Consider the following 15,856-nt stretch of genomic DNA (forward strand, 5'->3'; position numbering starts at 1 on the left):
GATCACCGATCTGATTTTCCAATCGCCGTGCTTTGAGATGTTTAGTAAATGAGTTAAGAAATGTGTGCTGCCACTAAAGCATTTGTTTTGTTTTTAGTGGAATGTGGTCTTAAGATAATTCATTTTTGTAATTTCAGTTGGATAACGTGTTAGTATTTGTTAAAAAGGTTAAGAGTATATAGAAAAGAGATTTATTTTCATAGCCGTCCCTTTGATGACATCACATCCTGTTAGTGTCCGTTTACTTCCTCCTCCTGGTTCTTCAGTCAGCAAGGCAAACATGTGGAGCATGGTCTGAATCTAATCCGCTGCCGTCAGCTAAAATTCATCAAAGAGGCAATGCCGTAAGTTATTTTATGTGATGTTAGACATATTAGGAATGTAAATAACAATCTTTGGTAGTTGGTAAGTGTTTAAAATGTATAGTTTATTTTCCTGTATTTGCTAGTTAAGTATATGTTCGATGTTTATGGTCATTTGCTATGTGATGTTAAGTTAATAGCATTGATTTGGATTATTTTTATGTTTTATTTACAGTTTTCACTGGCATGTTAATGAGGAAATGTGACAGTAAACGGTCAACTTTACTACGACTCTGTCTTCATTGGCTCCGGTTTAACTTGGTGTTTAGTCAGAGTTTTGACACACTGCCCGAGAACACTACAGTGTGGTTGCTCACAAATGGCACTTGGCATAGTATTCCAGGTTTGTGATATATGAAAAGAGAAAATTGACTGCCCAAGAGCACTTTTCCTAGTTGACCTGCTGGAATTTTTCTTTTGCAAATTCTTGTAACGGAGGGGAAGCTTGGCCATGAAAAATCAGCATATTTTACAATGTTATCCAGGTACAATCGCTCGTATTTCTTAAGAATTTAACAATAATGATACTTTTTTTTATCTAGAACCTTTAAGGCTTGTTTATAATTGAACTGAAGAGCAGTGGCCCCAGCACTTTTGCGGCTCTGATTTCCTTCACAACTTTGTTTCTAAGAGAGGTAAAGATCTGTCTGTCATGACATGGTTTTGTCTTGAGCAATTTTTTTTTTTTTTGTGGGAGATAGAGACTTTTATTCAATAAAATGTGTTTACAAACCTTCATCTTTGGAATGGCACTAAATATGCCGATATGTAGCTGCAATACCGTAATGCCACTAATGCAAAATCAACAATGTGGTTCTTTAATATGTATGCAACGGATATTATTTCTATCTTCAGAACAGTTCTATGTCATAGAAAAGCATACTACAACACATAGTTGAGTGAGTGATAGAATATGAAAAGGTATTAACAGTACTGTGATTACAAAGAAAATAAACCTAAGTCCTTCCCTGCATGGGAAGCTATCAACCCCACCTCATTTGTTAGTGCAAAGATAGTGAGATAGTGCAAAGTGGTGCAGTGGTGTCCAGGTCAGTGGGATGGGCTTAGGACACAGTTGAAGAGAGGGACGGCTGTATATTGTCAATTTTTATTTTTTAACAACCTTTCAAAGATGACTCCAGCTTTAACAACATGGCAGTAATTTGCATATCTAGAATTATCAGCCTGGAGAGGCAGGCAGTGGTGGTACCACAGAGGCTGCTCCACCACAACTTGTGGTTTGTGTTGAAATGACAAAGAACAGTCACAAAGAAAGAAAAGCAATCACAGAGTGATGCAAAATGACCACAATAAGACTGAAAACCACCAGAAAGAGATCCAAAGTCGCTGTAAAGAGCTCCAAAATGGCTAAAAGTTGGGTTTTGTTTCTATTCATTGTCATTGGCTGCTGCTCAGTGGAAATCACTGAGTGCCTCTATTGAATACACTGACAGAACCTGAACTCAGTATGACTAACACAAGATAACTTGCAGTGAGCTAGATCTCACTGGTGAAAACCTGTACAAATGTATGTCTGCTAATTTTCATTTCTTATTATGAGGGTCTTGCTTTCAGGTTGACTGTTGTGGCAGTTATTTAAAGAGATGTTCATTGATATTTAATTTTCAGCTACTTTTAGTTGTTTTAACATTCATTATTTTTATGAACAAACACATTACCTGTTATTAAAATAGTCTTAATTATTTACAAGGAGCAGGACTGTAATGATAAGTCTTAAGACATTTTCACCATTGTGCCACATTGTGCATGTCATGCCCATTCGTTCTAAAACCCACCAATACATCATCTACAAATTCAGTGCCCCAGAAATGGAACATGCCTACAGGCTGCTGGGGCAGCAAGACTTCTGACCACAGTGTTAGGAGAAAAGTGTTTCTGTCCTTGCTGTGGTGAGTGAATGATATCATTAGATGCCAGTGGCTAAAACCTGTGCAACCTTCGCATTTTTTCAGGTCTTTGTATTTCACTGATGTGAGCTTTTTTAGCAATCCAGCTGGCTGTACAGGAAGGATGGACAGGTCCAACATTTTAGTTCACTGTGTTGACTCCAAACCCCCAAACTGTACATTTATCACCAAAATACTTTGGATACAATGGAAATTTGTATCAGTTGTCTGAAAACCAGCTAATCCAAAATGACCAAATCACAGAACTCTAACTCAAAATTAAGCTAATAGGAAGCTCAACCATTACTCTAACTAGTTAAGAATACAAAACTACCAGAACAAGGCCTTGACACATAATTCAAGAAGCACAAGTAATATGTAATAAACTAAACTAAAAAAAGGTGACTTGAAACAACACGAAACACTAGATGCTCGGACTGGGGTCAGAGCTGAAAACCACCGGAGGCTTTGGATGGCTGACATGAGGTCCTGGGTTAGCTGGGCCTGGGTGAAGTAGGTCAGGGAAGGACGCCAAATGGTGGAGACAGCACAGGTGAGTGATTCCCAGATGTGGAACAGAACCAGGAGTTGGAGACGATGGAGGAACCTGGTGGTGCAAAGCAGGAGCAGATGGATCTGAAGCTAGGATGAGAGAGACAGCCAGAATTACCAAAGGTATGAGATTTCAAAACACAAAGGCAGATTCAGATTCAGAAAGTTTATTTCAAACCCGCACACAATTACATTTAACAAAACAACCCGTTAAGCTTCCGTCAATTTTCGCCTGAAATTTCTACTGAAGATGTATGGAAAGTAAATTGAATGCTGTTCTTGAACTGTTTGGAGTACAGGCATGGTTGGGGTCTCCTTTGAAAGCTGACAACCTGAATTTTCATCCAGTGCAGTCAGAATTACTCTAGGTGCTACTGGCACAGAGTATTTTATGTTGGAACACACTGAATTAGGATGAATTTTATTTTCGCCTAAATTTTTTCCCTAATAAAACACCTGAAAATAAGTGTGGCAGCACTGTGACAGCTTGAAAACACAAAAAGGCAACAGCCTGGGGTCTTACATAGTTCAGGTGAAAATTTCAGAGCAATACTACAAGAAACGAGTATTTCACACATGTATTTGTACTGCTATGGCCAGGCGCTGTCAATTTTGTACACCCTCTGCACACCCTGGGCAAAAATGGTATATGTTCGTTTTTCAGCCCGTTTTCACATTAGTTTCACTCCAAAAACTCAAAGAACTCAAAAAAGGCACTTCAGAGCAGCTCCAGTGTGGATCAGAGAGACTGGGAGGGACAGACAGAGAGGCTGCCGCTGCAGCCTGCAGCCAAGGTGTGAAACGTCACAGAACCCTGCTGGTAGAGGCTTTATTTACAGGTCCTTCTCAAAAAATTAGCATATTGTGATAAAGTTCAGTATTTTCTGTAATGTACTGATAAACATTAGACTTTCATATATGTTAGATTCATTTCACACAACTGAAGTAGTTCAAGCCTTTTATTGTTTTAATATTGATGATATTGGCCAAAAAGTAAAGAAAAACCAAAAATCCCTTTCTCAAAAAATTAGCATATTATGAAAAGGTACTCTAAATGAGCTATCAACCTAATCATCTGAATCAACGAGTTAACTCTAAACACCTGCAAAAGATTCCTGAGGCCTTTAAAAACTCCCAGCCTGGTTCATTACTCAAAACCCCAATCATGGGTAAGACTGCCGACCTGACTGCTGCCCAGAAGGCCATCATTGACACCCTCAAGCAAGAAGGTAAGACACAGAAAGAAATTTCTGAGGTAATAGGCTGTTCCCAGAGTGCTGTATCAAGGCACCTCAGTGGGAAGTCTGTGGGAAGGAAAAAGTGTGGCAGAAAACGCTGCACAACTACAAGAGGTGACCGGACCCTGAGGAAGATTGTGGAGAAGGGCCGATTCCAGACCTTGGGGGACCTGCGGAAGCAGTGGACTGAGTCTGGAGTAGAAACATCCAGAGCCACCGTGCACAGGCATATGCAGGAAATGGGCTACAGGTGCCGCATTCCCCAGGTCAAGCCACTTTTGAACCAGAAACAGCGGCAGAAGCGCCTGGCCTGGGCTACAGAGAAGCAGCACTGGACTGTTGCTCAGTGGTCCAAAGAACTTTTTTCGGATGAAAGCAAATTTTGCATGTCATTCGGAAATCAAGGTGCCAGAGTCTGGAGGAAGACTGGGGAGAAGGAAATGCCAAAATGCCCGAAGTCCAGTGTCAAGTACCCACAATCAGTGATGGTCTGGGGTGCCATGTCAGCTGCTGGTGGTGGTCCACTGTGTTTTATCAAGGGCAGGGTCAATGCAGCTGGCTATCAGGAGATTTTGGAGCACTTCATGCTTGCATCTGCTGAAAAGCTTTATGGAGATGAAGATTTCATTTTTCAGCACGACCTGGCACCTGCTCACAGTGCCAAAACCACTGGTAAATGGTTTACTGACCATGGTATTGCTGTGCTCAATTGGCCCGCCAACTCTCCTGACCTGAACCCCATAGAGAATCTGTGGGATATTGTGAAGAGGAAGTTGAGAGTCACCAGACCCACCACTGTGGATGAGCTTAAGGCCGCTATCGAAGCATCCTGGGCCTCCATAACACCTCAGCAGTGCCACAGGCTGATTGCCTCCATGCCACGCCGCATTGAAGCAGTCATTTCTGCAAAAGGATTCCCGACCAAGAATTGAGTGCATAAGTGAACATAATTATTTGAAGGTTGACTTTTTTTGTATTAAAAACACTTTTCTTTTATTGGTCGGATGGAATATGCTAATTTTTTGAGATAGGGATTTTTGGTTTTTCTTTACTTTATGGCCAGTATCATCAATATTAAAACAATAAAAGGCTTGAACTACTTCAGTTGTGTGTAATGGATCTAACATATATGAAAGTCTAATGTTTATCAGTACATTACAGAAAATACTTAACTTTATCACAATATGCTAATTTTTTGAGAAGGACCTGTATATCCTGCTATTCAGCAGGCTCATTGGCTACCAGCCCTGTCAGGCAAACGTTTCCTCCGACTTGATTTGCTCAGAATTTACTGACGAAATGAGGTAGGTCCAGATTGGTCAGTCTGGGCTACGGTTGGCAGTTTAGGCCTGGGAGGCAATCCAGACTCACTTGATTGGTTGAAACGCGGTGTAAACCAAAAGGATAGATTTCAGTCGCCATTTTGAGTGCAAGACCGCATGGATTTGTGTATGCTGTATAAAAATATGGACAGAAATACAGTGAATATGAAACGCGCAGCGCCACCATGCGCCGCGTGTGCGCGCACGGAGCCGAGCTATTTGTGGATTATTTACTTATTTCAAGACATGTCTTGGACAAAATATTATACGTGGTAGTTTTGTCTGGATGCCGAAGCTTGGATTTTGGCCGGTTTTTGTGGAATATTTTCATCTTTGACCAGTAAGAGTGTCCAAAGAGCGTCCTAAGGTGAGTTGTGCCCTTGAAATGTTTTGTTTGTTGGAGAAATGTGTTTATATTACCCGCTGTGGTAATCACATCTGAAAGTGGTTTATACCGGCAGATTCATGAGAATCTAAGCTTTCCATGGGTGTATAGTGTTTGTATAATCGCGTTTGCAGCTTCAGACATTTAGTGAAATGCTTATGCAGATCTCAAAGTGTTCCGCGGGCGGAACACTGAAGCGCAATATAACATGCCTGATTTGAAAAGGGGATGGACGAAGCAAAAGCTTTAAAAATTCCAATCCCCCCACTCACCATTACACACATTACATAACACATTACAACGCAATAAAAAATAAATAACAACAATAACAATAACAACAACAACAACAACAACAACAAGGCAAAGACACACAGACAGGCCCACCCTCCCTGACCCCGAACCAACCCCTCTCCATCAAATACACCGGGCAGTACGACCCCTTTTTAATTAATATTAATAATAATAACAAACAACAACATTATTATTTATTACTTATCTTTATTATTACCATTTCTAATTACCATTATTAATATTAATCAATTATTACGATTTTTACTTAGATAATATATTTTTAAGTAGATATCAGTTTATAAAAATGGTGATTCCTAATCATCATGTGCGTGTGCTTGTAACAGCTGTTCCATACACACACACGGCTGAGGGCATCAGTCTCTCTGTTGCAAATACTTCAACCTCACACTTCTATTAAACGCTTTTGGATGTTTGGACAAGCTCTGTCATTCTCTGTTAACCCATTCCATAATTTAATTCCCCGGACAGAAACTGACATGGATTTTAAGGTAGATTTTACTTTTGGTTGATACAGTTTATTACTTCCACTAAGATTATAAGTGTAATGAGCATCTCTATCATGGAATAGGCTCTGTATATTTGCAGGAAGAGAGTTTTTAGATGCTTTGAACATTATCTGTGCTGTTTTGTAGTCTACTAGGTCAAATAGTTTTAGAACAGATGACTCTAAAAAAAAGTGGATTAGTGTGATCATAGTACTGAGCACCACGTACAATTCTTATTGCTCTCTTTTGTAGTACAATTAAAGGCATTAAGTTGCTCTTATAACAATTTCCCATGACTTCAATACAATAGGTTAAATATGACATTACAAATGAGTGATATAAAATAAGTAGGGCTTTATGATTAAGAGCATGACAAGCTCTCCTCATGATACCCACACATTTAGCAACCTTTGTGCGCAAATAACTAATATGAGGTTTCCATGATACCTTGTCATCAACAATGACCCCTAAGAATACATTTTGTTTCACTCTTTCAATGGTTATGTTGTCAATTGTTATTTGTACCAGGATGCAATTACGTTTCTGTCCAAATGAAATAAGTTTTGTCTTTTTTAGATTCAAAGATAATTTGTTAGCATTAAACCAGTTTTATAACTTATTGATTTCAACAATCATTTGCTCCAAAAGTTGCACGAAAAACACAAACTTGAATATTTTAGAAATTTTAACCATGTCTTTAATATACGTTAAGAAAAATTTTAGACCCAATATTAAACTTTGTGGAACCCCAGATGTTACAATTCTATATCCTGATATATTTTGATCCATTTGTACATATTGTAGCCTCTCACTCAAATAACTCTGTGGCTGTATTGGCTCTCCATTTTTTAATTAACATTTGATGAACAATGGTGTCAAAGGCTTTTTGTAAGTCTATAAAAATTCGTATTACAAATTTTTTTGAATCCACACAATTTGAAATTTCCTCCATTAGATCCATTAGAGCAAGACATGTTGACATATTTTTCCTGAATCTGCTAAGTAACATGTAGTGGACAGTTACTGGCTGTGTCACAATCTGGCACTGAGAGGTGAGTGGCTTCAGGATATATTATGGTGGAGGTAGAACTTGGTTGGCTGATTCCACCTGCTGATGAAGATTATGATGAGGAACACCTGCCACTGCAATGTCTTTACCGACACACCTGAGAAGCAAAAAAAGGTGGAGGGAGAGAAAGAGGGCACTATCTAGACCTGGCAGCCACTAGCCTGACACCCTTGAACAGTCTAGTTGGGTCTGAAAGACATTTTGATGGTTTAGATGAAGAAACACTTGAAATTAGCTAAGAGAGATGTATAGGAGTGAAGAAGTCTAAACATCCATCCGGTCTATAGGCAATTCCAAAGCAACTGTACTCGATGATACATCTGTGACAATTTTTTTTTCTCTTATCGTAACAGTTTTGTCAGTAAAGAAGCTCATGATTTCATTACTGCTCAGAGCTAAAGGAATACAGGACTCAACAGAGCTCTGACTATTTGTCAGCCTGGCTACAGTGCTGAAGAGAAACCTGGAGTTGTTCTTGTTCTCCTCTATTCATCATGAATAATATGTGGTCCTGGCATTATGAAGAGCTTTTTCATAAATTACTCAATTACTCAGTGAGGATGCAGCATTATCAACAAGATAATCTACTTCTGTGGAGTAAAGTTATAATAACTGCCCACCATTTTATCAGTAAATAGTGCTGAGGTAAATAGTGATGTATTACTTCCTTAAATTTGGTTATAGCATTGTCAGACAGACATCCCCTGAAATGATATTTATTCCCAACTGCTGTACAATCCATTGTTGTAAATTGAAAAGTTATCAAAAAATGGTCACACAGCAGAGGGTTCTGGGAAAATACTGTTAACTTTAGAATAGTGTGACTTTTAAACAGACAATTAAGTCAGGAAAGGATGGTTTTACATTGCTGACAGGCTTCGACTACATCTGCAGTCTTTCTCAGAGAGTCTCAGAGACATAGTCTTCAACCAGGTTTCAGTCAAACAGAACAAATCAGTCTGATGGTCAGTTATCATATCATGTATTAACAAAGATTTATGAGAGAGATCTAATATTTAACAGACCACATTTAATTGTCTCGTTTCTTCACTCTGTTGGAATAGTGATATCATTTTTTATTTGATTTTTATGGTTACTGTTTCTTTTGTTTATTTTTGATTTGTTGAATTTATTGAATTTTTGTGGTCAGCCACAGACACAGTCTCAGTGGAGTTAACTGAGTTACTGAAGGGTCACATCTGTAAGGAGACTGCACAGAGGTGTGTAACACTACATCTGGACATCCTGGCCTTGACTCTGGGTGGTCATGCTTTAGGAGTTGAAATAAAATCCTCCATATTCCTAGAAAACATTTCATGACCACACAGTCTGAGATTAGCAGTCTGTACATTTAGACTGTTAATCTACTGTTCTGCTTTATCATGAAGGTGTTCTACAGAATTTAGGCAGAGGAGGCAGCCAAAATCCACTAAACTCATTGTTCATCAGACTTCTAGATAACTGCTGCTTGAGACGTGGAAAATTATTTTCTTAAAAAGAGCCACTCGAAGATGGTAAATGGTGGTCATAAAGAGATACACATAGTCAGCAACAACACTCAGGCTGTGTTCTTCAAACCATTGGTTGGTAATGTGGTGCCCAAAATGTGCAAAGAGAATAGGCTCACCGATTTATCCTGGTGATGATCAGTTTGAAGCCTGCCACCATCTGCCTCGGCAAAAAATGGAGATTCATCAGACTAGGTTTAATTTTCCATTCTGTTTCCATTTTTGCCTGTTTCCACTGCAGCCTGAGATTTCTGCTCTTGGTTGGCAGGAGTGGAACATAGCCCTCTGTCATTATACTCACAGTTCGTCCACCTCAATGTTCAACATGTTGGACATTTAGAGCTCCTTTTCTGTTCACCACAGTTATAAAGTGGTAATCTGAAATACCATCTTGTTTCTGTCAGCTCCAACCTGTCTGAGCAGTTTTCTTTTGATCTCTCCTATCAACCAGGTGCCTTCTTATATATAATGCTTATCATGTATATATCATATAGGTACAGTATATACTATTCTATTCTGATTATAAAATGTTATTTTTCTTTCTACATATATTAATTTTTTTGCACCACTTAACTCAGTATCATTTAACTTTGAGACTGTAGCCTGTGCACATTGCTTGATGCTTACTTTTTCTTTGTTTCATTTTAGCTTCCCACATCCATTTTTAGCTTCTATTTTAAATGATCATTCACTTTAGATTTTTTTTCCCTCTTCTTTTGTAGCCTATATTCTTCGAGGTTGGACATGTTGTGGGTTCAGAGATGGTATCCGCATTCTTTAGTTGTTAACATTTTGAGAAAAACCAATTGAGTCTAACACCTAGCGAAATGGAGAGTTGAGGCTGTCATCTGCATGAATATTGAAGTCACCCACTCTGCAATGCATTGGGACAATGCATTTCTGCATCAAAGCTCATCCTTACTGTTAAGTTGGTGATCAAGGACCTTGTTCTGAAACTTTGATAAGGCATTTTCAGAAGTATAGTATCGAGAGGGTAGGTTGTACTGTTGCTCCAAAAGCTCCACAAAACAGCAATAACCCTTATTCTCTATGCATGTCAGAAAAGGTTTCATAGATTAGCTGTAACACTGGGTTGTGCCACCAGATAGAGATTCTTTCTGTAAAGTGTCGGAGCAACCAGAAGAAGCAGTCACTCAGACTATGGACACTTCCTTGTTGGAACACAGAGCATTAAACAAAGGATTGGGCTTAGGTACAGGGGTGAAAGTAAGCCGGAACGGTTCGGAACTGCGTACCGGCAAAAGATCTGGTGGCGGAACGCAGTTCCGGGAAAAGATCTGGTGGCAGTACGCCGCTCTTCCACCGGTATCTATGGGTACGCCCATAGATATACGCCGCCCAGCTGCCTGCTATCGACCGGAGTTCACATATGGGAGTTCACTCAGCAGTACGTGAGTGTGCATGCGTGTCTACTTCCGTAACACAGCAATTGTTATGGCCAGTAGCAGCCAATAGCAAATAGGTGCGCTTGATTTATTGCACTGGGACATTTTCCACAACTAGTCAATAGACGTCAATAAGCGTCGCTTGCGCCGGGACGGGGCGAGCAATAAATTACACCTGAAATTCCACACGTTCTTATGATTGGCTGAAAATTTTTCAACAGGATTTACAATGGTTAGCATCGACATTCAGGGGTGAAAGTAAGCCGGAACGGTCCGGAACTATTACTAATAGTTCCGGCAAGAATTTAAAACTACTTTCACCCCTGCTTAGGTATGTGCTGATACACATCAGTTAAAAAATGGCTTGTGCAAAATATTTAAGGACTAATATTATAAAACATCTATGAGAGTGTTTTCTCATCTGACATTCATCAAAACATTCTTCTTTCCTTACAGGACTGTTACAGATGACTGGTGGGTCATGGCAGGTTCAAATAATGGAATATGTTTGATAAGTGGGTCAATATGTCAGGTTAAAAATTATAAAATAGAAAATCCTTGCCCTGACTTGAATGAGACATAACAGAACATTTGGCCCCATCATGTTATATGTGAGGGAGCCCTTTGGGCACGTATTAGTTCATATATCAGACATTTTGTGACACGACAAGAGAGAAGGTAAAATGAAGGGAAGGTCTAGTTTTTGCCAATGGAATTTGTCTAAACTCAACATCAAATGATATCTGTTTTACATTTGGGGAACTGCCATAATATTGTGGTTAAACCAAGGGATTTCAGAGAGTCACTTGGTTAAACTATGTCCGATTTGCATCTTGGATGTCTGGAGGTGTCTGTTGTGGAATCCTCTGAAGGTTTTCTTTCTCCATGGCTTTTCCAGACAACACAAACTTCACACCATCCTGACAGATCTGGACGGTGTCTTTGAAGATTGCAAATCTGACTGGGTGGTTTGGTGTCTCTGCTCCATTGATTGCAGTGGACCCTGTGTCCAATTTGTGATTGGAAATGTATGAAAACCTTCTCTGTCTTAAAGCTGGTTATAGCTGGTTAATCCCACAACAGTGACTGTCTAGTTCAGGGGTCGGCAACCCGCAGCTCCGGAGCCGCATGCGGCTCTTTCAGCCCTCTGTCGTGGCTCCCTTCGGTGATAAATAAGTTCTTGAATTGTATTGTACTAGGCCTACATGTTTTTAGACCCATAAATAGAGCAAACGGTTCTGATAGAGGGGGGAATTTAGTGGGAACACCTGGACAGGTGTGACTGTAGTAAATATCAGAGGATTTTCATGGTTCAAGTAGGAAGGCCTTTTGGTAGGATTTTGTTTTGAGCCCTGTGGAGATCAGAATCACTCAGGTACTTGTTAACTCAGAAAGGAAAAACTGTGAGAATTTCTGCATTGCCTGATAGCACAATTGTGTAGTTTATTTGTGTAGTTTATTCAGGTTCTTGTATCATACCTTCCCTCTAAGCATTGTGGTGCCACAAGCCACCACCACTCAAAGTTTATCTTCTTGGATTTCACCTAAAGTAACACTAAAGTGACAAAGAAACAGAAAGGACATACAGTATTTGGCAAAGTAATAATCAGAGTAGAGGTCCAACAGAACATTCTGTTGTCATAGTGCATTCTTTCATCTTTAAAGCAGAATTGAAATTGATTTTTACATGAAGTTTTTCTGGGCGTATGACTTTATGTGTTAAAAAAAAGTTGTAAAAAGTGTGTTTTGTTGAAAGCTATGTGGAGTCTGATTAGTGTTGTCACTTGACTCAGCATAAGTTGAGGCTAAAGACTAGTTTCCTGACACTCAGATGCAAATGCAGATAGATTCTGGGCATAGCCATCATTTTATTGCAATTTTGATGGCCTTAAGTACATGTGCAAATCCACTGATGCTGCATGCAACATGGAACAGAAGTTGAATGCATTAGTTAAGCCCGGTTGGCCGACGGGTGGGCCGAAGAAATCACGGAAGTAATACACACAGTAAAAAAAGTAGTAAAACAGGACAACTGTGTTTACTTTCAATTGTTGATCAAAGTTTATACTCTAATGGTCACAAAATAAGCTCGGATGTGCATTTGAGTGCAAACGTTAGTATTTACAGATGATTTTAAACCTTGATGGTGTGAAATCCGCGGATTTTAAAACGTGCGATCTGAGGAAATCAATGCCTTGCATCATCGTACAACACAGTGTAGTGCGGCCATTTTTGTAGTCCTTCGAAAGGGGAGGAGCAACTGAATCGAATGACACTAAACTTTCTATGGACTACAATACCCAGCAGAGATTAAAACCCTGCGTAAAGGTAGCAGCATAAATGCCTTGCAGTGCACCGTGACGAAGGGTGCACGCGAGATGCCGCCAACTCCCCGTTACAACCTGTTGTTAGTGTAGTTTCTCATTAGCTCCGTACGTCAATTAACTCCATCAATTGCATTAAACGATGGCTAAAAAGAATTATAATTCGAAGAGGGACATGGCGGAAATTTTAGCCGAGATTCAGGAAGGTTCTGATGTTGACTTTAGTGACTCATCTGACTCCGAGAGTAACAACAATGCCGGCTCGGAGGAAGAGGCATTATTTACGCTGCGCCTGGATCCCATTCATGAGTACGTATATTTCTTTCTAATGGCTAATTTTTGTGTGGACTGAAGATAAAACACCCAATGTTTCTCAGAACTCATTTTTTTATTGTTATATGTTTCGTCATTTTATTCTGTTTTTATCTTGTGAAGCACTTTGGGTAGCATTTTCCTATGTATGAAAAGTGCTATATAAATAAATTTGATTTGATTTTATTATATGTAAACACAGCACAGTATAAAGCAGGGCAATTCAGTTGTACTGAATACTTTTTTGTAGATGTTTTACTGTGTTGGTGTTGTTTGTACACATTGGATTATGTGTGCCATCCCAAATATACATATACTGTATATAAAGTACATACACACGTGGACAAAATGTTGGTACCCCTCAGTTAAAGAAGGAAAAACCCACAATTCTCACTGAAATCACTTGAAACTCACAAAAGTAACAATAAATAAAAATGTATTGAAAATTAAATAATCAAAAACAGCCATTACTTTTGAATTGTTGATTAACATAATTATTTAAAAAAACAAACTAATGAAACAGGCCTGGACAAAAATGATGGTACCTCTATAAAAGATTGAAAACTATTTGACCAGAGTGACATGATTAACTCAGGTGTGTCATTTAATTGACATCACAGGTGTTTCCAAACTCATAATCAGTCAGTCTGCCTATTTAAAGGGAGACAAGTAGTCACCCTGCTGTTTGGTGAAAAGGTGTGTACCACACTGAACATGGACAACAGAAAGCGAAGGAGAGAATTGTCCCAGGACATCCGAAAAAAAAATTATAGACAAACATCTTAAAGGTAAAGGCTATAAGACCATCTCTAAACAGCTTGAAGTTCCTGTGACAACAGTGGCTCATATTATTCAGAAGTTCAAGACCCACGGGACAGTAGCCAACCTCCCTGGACGTGGCCGCAAGAGGAAAATTGATGACAAATTGAAGAGACAGATCGTTGGAATTGTATCCAAAGAGCCCAGAGCAACCTCCAAAGAAATTAAAGGTGAACTCCAAGGCCAAGGTACATCAGTGTCAGATCGCACCATTCGTCGTTGTTTGAGCCAAAGTGGACTTCACGGGAGACGACCAAGGAGGACACCACTGCTGAAAAAAACTCATAAAAAAGCCAGACTGGAATTTGCAAAAATGCATGTTGACAAGCCACAAAGCTTCTTGGAGAATGTCCTTTGGACAGATGAGACCAAACTGGAGCTTTTTGGTAAGGCACATCAACTCTATGTTCATAGACTCAAAAACCAAGCATACGAAGAAAAGAACACTGTCCCTACGGTGAAACATGGAGGAGGCTCAGTAATGTTTTGGGGCTGCTTTGCTGCATCTGGCACAGGGTGTCTTGAAAGTGTGCAAGGTACGATGAAATCTGAAGACTATCAAGGCATTCTGGAGAGAAATGTGCTGCCTCGTGTCAGAAAGCTTGGTCTCAGTCGCAGGTCATGGGTCTTCCAACAGGACAACGATCCGAAACACACAGCCAAAAACACCCAAGAATGGCTGAGAGAAAAGCGTTGGACTATTCTAAAGTGGCCTTCTATGAGCCCAGATCTGAATCCCATTGAACATATGTGGAAGGAGCTGAAACATGCCATTTGGAGAAGACACCCATCAAACCTGAGACAACTGGAGCTGTTTGCTCATGAGGAGTGGGCCAAAATACCTGTTGACAGCTGCAGAACGCTCATTGACAAATACAGAAATCGTTTAATTGCAGTGATTGCCTCAAAAGGTTGTGCAACAAAATATTAAGTTATGGGTACCATCATTTTTGTCCAGCCCTATTTCATTAGTTTGTTTTTTTAAATAATTATGTTAATCAACAATTCAAAAGTGATGGCTGATTTTGATTATTTAATTTTCAATAAATTTTTTTTATTGTTACTTTTGTGAGTTTCAAGTGATTTCAGTGAGAATTGTGGGTTTTTCCTTCTTTAACTGAGGGGTACCAACAATTTTGTCCACGTGTGTACAAGTGCAAACACAATATAGTATAGGTCAGGGCTACTCAATTATATTCAATATTTTTACACATTCCACTACTTTTGTCTTCTTTGGTTGAATGTACATACATCATTATGTATTTTGTCCCAAATACTAATTATTATCATCATTTTCATAGCCAACAAGAAGAGAAGAGTGAGGATCCACACCCATCATCTCCTCAGGCTTCCCATACCGACACTCCGCCACCCGTGTCTCCATCTGAAGCGTCATCTCTCCTATCAAGATTTGTGTACTGATTATTTGTGTAGTTTTTTATCTCAAAAAGACAATACATCCTTTACTGCTTCAATGATATATTTATATACTTTTCTACTGTTAGAAATGCATGTGATTCATCAGTCCTTTGAATGTATTTCTTTCAACATCTATTGCTCTGTTTTCATGCAGCAGTGATCATGAAGGAGATGATGATGCAGATTATGCCCCCCCACCACGCAGTTCCTCCAGGCGCCGACGAGTGCGGTCAGCATCCTCCAGTTCCAGGTCCTCTTCCCCTGACCGGCTGCCTAAGAGAGGTCGTGGTCGTGGCCATGGCTGTGGTCCTGGCCATAAAGGGCAAGCCAGCAAGCGGCCAAAACTGGCTGCTGGAGACTTTGGGCCTCAGCAGGAGCGATGGAGGACAAAGGAAGAGCCAGATGTTGAACCCCCAACACCACAGTTTGAGCCAAA

The sequence above is a fragment of the Acanthochromis polyacanthus genome, chromosome 1 (genome assembly GCF_021347895.1).
Source record: "Acanthochromis polyacanthus isolate Apoly-LR-REF ecotype Palm Island chromosome 1, KAUST_Apoly_ChrSc, whole genome shotgun sequence".
NCBI classification, from domain to species: Eukaryota; Metazoa; Chordata; class Actinopteri; family Pomacentridae; genus Acanthochromis; species Acanthochromis polyacanthus.